The sequence below is a fragment of the Tamandua tetradactyla genome, chromosome 3 (genome assembly GCF_023851605.1).
Source record: "Tamandua tetradactyla isolate mTamTet1 chromosome 3, mTamTet1.pri, whole genome shotgun sequence".
NCBI lineage: Eukaryota > Metazoa > Chordata > Mammalia > Pilosa > Myrmecophagidae > Tamandua > Tamandua tetradactyla.
Window position 1 is genome coordinate 199,708,663 of NC_135329.1, and position 6,009 is coordinate 199,714,671.

General features: G+C 38.8%; 1 pseudogene; it reads right to left on the reverse strand.

Moving 5' to 3' along the window:
- Nucleotides 1–3,995: 3,995 nt before the first annotated feature.
- On the reverse strand, nt 3,996–5,627 carry LOC143675882 (protein FAM210A pseudogene; annotated as a pseudogene).
- Nucleotides 5,628–6,009: the final 382 nt, after the last annotated feature.

A 6,009-nucleotide genomic window follows, 5' to 3' on the forward strand; every position in this document is an offset into this window, starting at 1 on the left:
CTTTTCATTTCATTAGTACAATTACTTCTTCTAGCAGCTGGCTAGTTTTCAATGTCTGAATCAGAGAAGAAATCCTAAGAATAACTTGAACTCGGTGGAAAGAACACAGAAAGAAGCTAAATGTGTCTAGTATATAACTTGCTTCTTTTCTTTAAACACCTTTCCTCCCCAAACTATTAAGAGCTTCAAAATTCCTGGAATTATCTTCTAAGATCCACTGAAACAAGACATACAGCTAACAGCTCCTTTTCATCCTGGAGCATAAGGTAAACAGTAATATCTGTCATTTTCAAATAGACAGAGGAAGATTCTGTCACATGAAATATACTATAGATTAAATCTGAAGGTATAATTTTATTATTTTCAATACTGGGGGAAGATAATCTCAATATATGCATTCTTTTTCTGCTTTGTCGAACTCTGTAAACAGTATCTTATGTGTGAAAGGCTGTCTTAGTAACGGGTATGGTACTTTAAAAGGCTGGTTTTGCTATTATTCTTGAACAAAGTTCCTTGCCTAATCCATTTTTCATTTTGATCATTAATTTTCTAAGCAAACCCTTCTGTGCTAGTTTGAAAGGATTTATGTACCCTAGAAAACCCATGTTTTAATCCTAATCATTCTTGTGGTAGCAACTCTTTCTTTTAATCCCTATTCAATAACGAAGGATGGAAACTTGATTAGATTATCTCCACGGAGATATTTGTGGGAATTAACCTTTCATTAGAGGGAGATGTGACTCCACCCATTCCAGGTGGATCTTGATTACTTTACTGGAATCTTTTAAAGAGGAAGCATTTTTGGAAAAGGATGGAGATCTGAGAGTGCCACAAGAATGATGAGAGAACCATGAAGCAGAGAGTCCATGCCGCCAGAGACCTTTGGAGATAAAGAAGGAATACGTCCCGTGGGAACTTCATGAAACAAGAAGCCTGGAGAGAAAGCCAACAGACATTACCCTGTTTGCCATGTGCCTTTTCAGTTGAGAGAGAAACCCTGAACTTCATTGGCCTTTCCTGAGTGAAAGTAACCTCTTGTTGGTGCCTTAATTTGGACATTTTTGTAGACTTGCTTTAATTGGGACACTTCCTCGGCCTTAGAACTGTAAACTTGCAATGTAATAAATTCCTCTTTTTAAAAGCTGTTCCGTTCCTGGTATATTGCATTCTGGCAGCCAGCAAAGTAGAACAAACTGTTAGCATACATTCATTTGCTCTAAAAAATTTGATTATCAGAAGCTTCAAGTAAAAATCATTTTTAAAAGGTCCGTTTTTTCGTTTACATATAACCAATACATCTTATTTACGTCTCAATTTTTTTTAATTTTTTATTAACTAAAGAAAAAATTATAAGAAAGAAACACAAACATTCCCAACACATACACTCAGCAATTCACAATATCATCACATAGTGGCATATTCATCATCATGATCATTTCCTAGAACATTTGCATCAATTTAGAAAAAGAAATAAAAAGACAACAGAAAAATAAAACAAAAAAATAATAAAAAAATTTACATACCATACCCCTTACCCCTCGCCCTCATCTACCACTAGCATTTCAAACTAAATTTATTTTAACATTTGTTCCCCCTATTATTTATTTTTATTCCACATGTTCTACTCGTCTGTTGACAAGGTAGATAAAAGGAGCATCAGACACAAGGTTTTCACAATCACACAGTCACATTGTGAAAGCTATATCATTGTTCAATCATCATCAAGAAACATGGCTACTGGAACATAGCTCTACATTTTTAGGCAGTTCCCTCCAGACTCTCCATTACATCTTGGATAACAAGGTGATATGCACTTTATGTGTTAAGAATAACCTCCAGGATAACCTCTCTACTCTGTTTGGAATCTCTCAGCCATTGACACTTTGTCTCATTTCACTCTTCCCCCTTTTGGTCAAGAAGGTTTTCTCAATCCCTTGATGCTGGGTCTCAGCTCATTCTAGAGTTTTTCTCAATCCCTTGATGCTGAAGCTCAGCTCATTCTGGGATTTCTGTCCCACGCTGCCAGGAAGATCCACACCCCTGGGAATCATGTCCCACGTAGACAGGGGAGGGTGGTGAGTTTGCTTGTTGTGTTGGCTGGAGACAGAGGCCACATCTGAGCAACAAAAGAGATTCTCTTGGGGGTGACTCTTAGGCCTAATTTTAAGTAGGCTTGACCTATCCCCTGTGGAGTTAAGTTTCATACGTACAAACCCCAAGCCTGGGGGCTCCACCTATAGCTTTGGTTGTCCACACTGCTTGTGAGAATATCACGAATTCAACTTGCAGAAGTTGAGTTTTCCCCCGTTCTCACCATTCCCCGAAGGGGACTTTGAAAATACTTTTCCACTCTCTGATCATATCACTCTGGGATTCATCAGGGCATCACCTGGACAAACCAACAAAATCTCATGTCCTACCCAAAGTTCCATGTACTTAAGGTGTTCAACGAACTATCTACATAAGTTATATTAGGAGATGCACTAGTCAAAATATAAATTTGTACCAAATAAACATTTTTTGCTTTAGTCTCACACATAAATTGAAATTTTAAAATATTAATTACCATCTATTTTCAGCACACTGCAGTAATGACATTCTTCTGTTCTTCCTCATGCAAAAACATTTTTTAAATTTGTACATTTAGTCACTATCATTGTACACACTAGGCATTTCTAGATTACACCATCTCAATCTTTATCGTCTATCTTTCTTTGTGATTTCATTTATGCCCCAGCCCTCCTCCCTCTATCATTCTCACATGCAGCTTTATTCAGTGTTTTAACATAATTGTATTACAGTTAGGTAATATTGTGCTGTCCATTTCTGAGTTTTTAAATTCAGTCCTGTTGCACAATCTGTATCCCTTCAGCTCCGATTACCCAATATCTTACCCTATTTCTATCTCCTAATGGTCTCTTTTACCAATGAAATATTCCAAGTTTATTCACTAACGTCAGTTTTACGTCTCAATTTTAATTCAATTTTCTTCATATAAAGTCTATATTTTACCCAACATATAACTGTAATATGCTGTTTTTGTAGAAAGACTATTTAAATATCTTCCAAGTGATAGGGATGGAGCCAGCTTCATTATGGGGTGGGAATAACATTTAACAACAAGGGGAACAGTCAGGGGGATCCCCTTATTCCTGTTTTATGTATGCAGAACCCTATAGCAGCCACTTGAGGCTGTACAGTAAAAACCATGGAGAGTTTTATGAAGACACTCCATAAGTGTTAGTAGAATATAATCAGCTTATTTTGGTTGCAGTTTCCTTTTTTTATCCCCTAATGTTTTAGGTTACCTTTTCCACCTTCCCCAAAGGCTAATTCTTGTAGATTCATTAGTATTGAACCAATGCTTTCTCATGTCTCAATTCCTTGGTTATGCATCATTTCAGATGCGTAAACAAATAAATGATCCAACCCAACTCTTGGAGGGTTTGGGTTGGGGCAGCCCAAAGACCAAAGGACACGTCAGACATGGAGTTACACATGTGTTTTATTAGGATTTACGGACAGGAGAAGGTGTTCCATGGTGGTGACCAGCCATGGAAAATGACAGTGACTTATAAGGATTCAGAACAAAGAAATTCCTTAGTGTGTGACAACAGAGTTTCAGCAGCATCTCGTGACACAGAGGTTTGGAGGTTTGTTATCAGCAGTGACCAGGGGAGGAGAGTTTCAGTGCCTTGTTTACGATACCATCTGGACATTCTTTCCCCCCGGAGGAGGTCTGATAGCCTTCAGATTCTGTCCTGGTCATGTAGGAGGCCATGTGCAATGACCTGCTCTCAGTGTAGGGGGTGTCCTGGGCCCTGGGTCCCCACACAAAAACTCTTCATGCACACACACACACACACACACACACACACACATAATCAGGAGAATGTATCCCTGCTCATGGTCTCCAAAGGGTTAAACTGCATGGCTTTTCTATAATCTGTTATCATATTCCTATATTATATATTACATTACATTACATTATACTATTATTCTACTTTTTTCTTAAAAGAAACTCTTTCTTTCATTTCTTATATTTTTTCAGTGGCCTATCCTTTGTCTCTTCTATTCTCTCGATGATAAACTCCTTCATCTCTTCCACCCTGCCCTGTAGGGCCTCTTTAACTGAGGGAGGGGTTGATATGTAGCCATGACAATACAAATACATCACAGCAGAGATGTTCCTCCCAGAGTCATTTCGTACGGGCAGGCATTGCAATCTTAAGCATGGTGTATGCCATGAGTCTGTTTCCACTCTGGGAAACTTTCATAGTGTTCACTGTGTTGACAGTAATCCAATTAGTTCCAGAAAAGGGACAACATTCACTCCTTTTATGGCCACATAATAAAATGTTCTAAACCAGAACATCTGGTTCTAAACACCAGAAGTTATTAGATGCACTGGAATCAAAGCTTTCCATATTGTTTAAATGTTTTCTTAAATCATCGATACAAACTAATAGATTTATCCTGTAAAGGATCAGGTTCTCCCTTCTTTCCTATGGGAGTTTCTTGGGATTTGACACTGAATGCCACAACTGTCCTGGATGAAATGTCTTGATGCCATTATTTATGACGGAGGACCCCAAGTTGTGGTGAACGGGCATTCAGTGGCTTCCTTTCCTTCGCAACACATTTGGCAGTAGCTAAGCACAGCCATTGTCTTTGAGGGCCCTGAACCAGAAATCATTTGGACTCAGCTTTAGGCTGTGACAGTGTCCAGAGAGATCAGCTTTAAATGGGTCTAGCCAAGTCCTGTGTGTCAGTCAAAAGAGAGTCTGTACTGTGTTTCATTGCATTGTGAAGAATGGAGATAAACAGATTTCAGCTTCTATAGAGGCTCAGTGGATCTGAGGCCACACAGGCTGGATGGCGGCTCAGCAGGTGCCATTAATACTTGCTCTTTTTCATTTATTTGACTGCCCATTAGTGCTCACTAATATCAGATGATCAATGATTTAAGAAAAACTTCTGAAAGTTTATCTTTTCATTGAGAAAATGGAAAATATTGACTTCTACCCACCCACCCCCACCCCCACCCCCAGCAATTGAGGAAAACCTGTCATTTGCTTATTTGCAGAATCCCTTTTTACTAGAGGTATCAGAATTGCAAAATGGTCTATTCTGATCCTTTTTTTTTTGCAGAAGATTGAAGTAATGAGGTAATTAACAGGTAGAGATGGATCTTTCTACATCAGGGAAGGAAGGGTTTTCTTGAATTTCTGATATCTCCTCTATATAAATTATTGATGTAAGAATCTACATATCAAAACAACATGTTACTAAGGGCCAGGAGACATTTATCGATAGATTATATAGTTAATAAGACAAATATTGTCAAAATCAGGTAACCATCATTAAACTTGCAAATGATATCCATGGAACTCCCCATTACCTGACATTAGGACTCAGTTTTCATACTAGGATTGTTTTCTTGTCCGGGAGACAGACACAAAGGCCTGCCACCCTTCACTTTATCTTCAGTTGTTAGGATTCTAAACCTCAGATGATGGAGATAAAGCACCAAGAATTAAAAAATTCTCCCCCATTTTGCTACCTAATATGCAAAAATCTAATCTGCAAACACTAACAATGTTCTTGGTATCACAGTGAGGAAGCATGTTGCTCATTTAAATCACAACACATCCTCCCTTTTTCTTCAAGATTTGGGAGGGGGTCTCAAGGGGGCAGTTCGTAGGATCTCCAAAGAAATGGGGCTTTAGAGCCAGTGGTATCATTGACTCTCTGCCTTCCCAAAGTGGACTCTCAGTGGGCAAATGACACAGGGTGATTCATCATTCATGGGAGGGTGAGGACATAGAAGTCACTCACCAGCTTACCTAACCCCCCCACCTTTCTCCCAGCAGTCACCACTGACCAATCCTAGGAAGAAGACATTTTCGACTCTGCTGGCTCAAAGCAACTCCTACTTCAGTTTCTTAGAACCCTTTCTGTAGAGCTCATGTGTCATTCAGTCTTTTATTTTCAGGAAAACAGAAGATA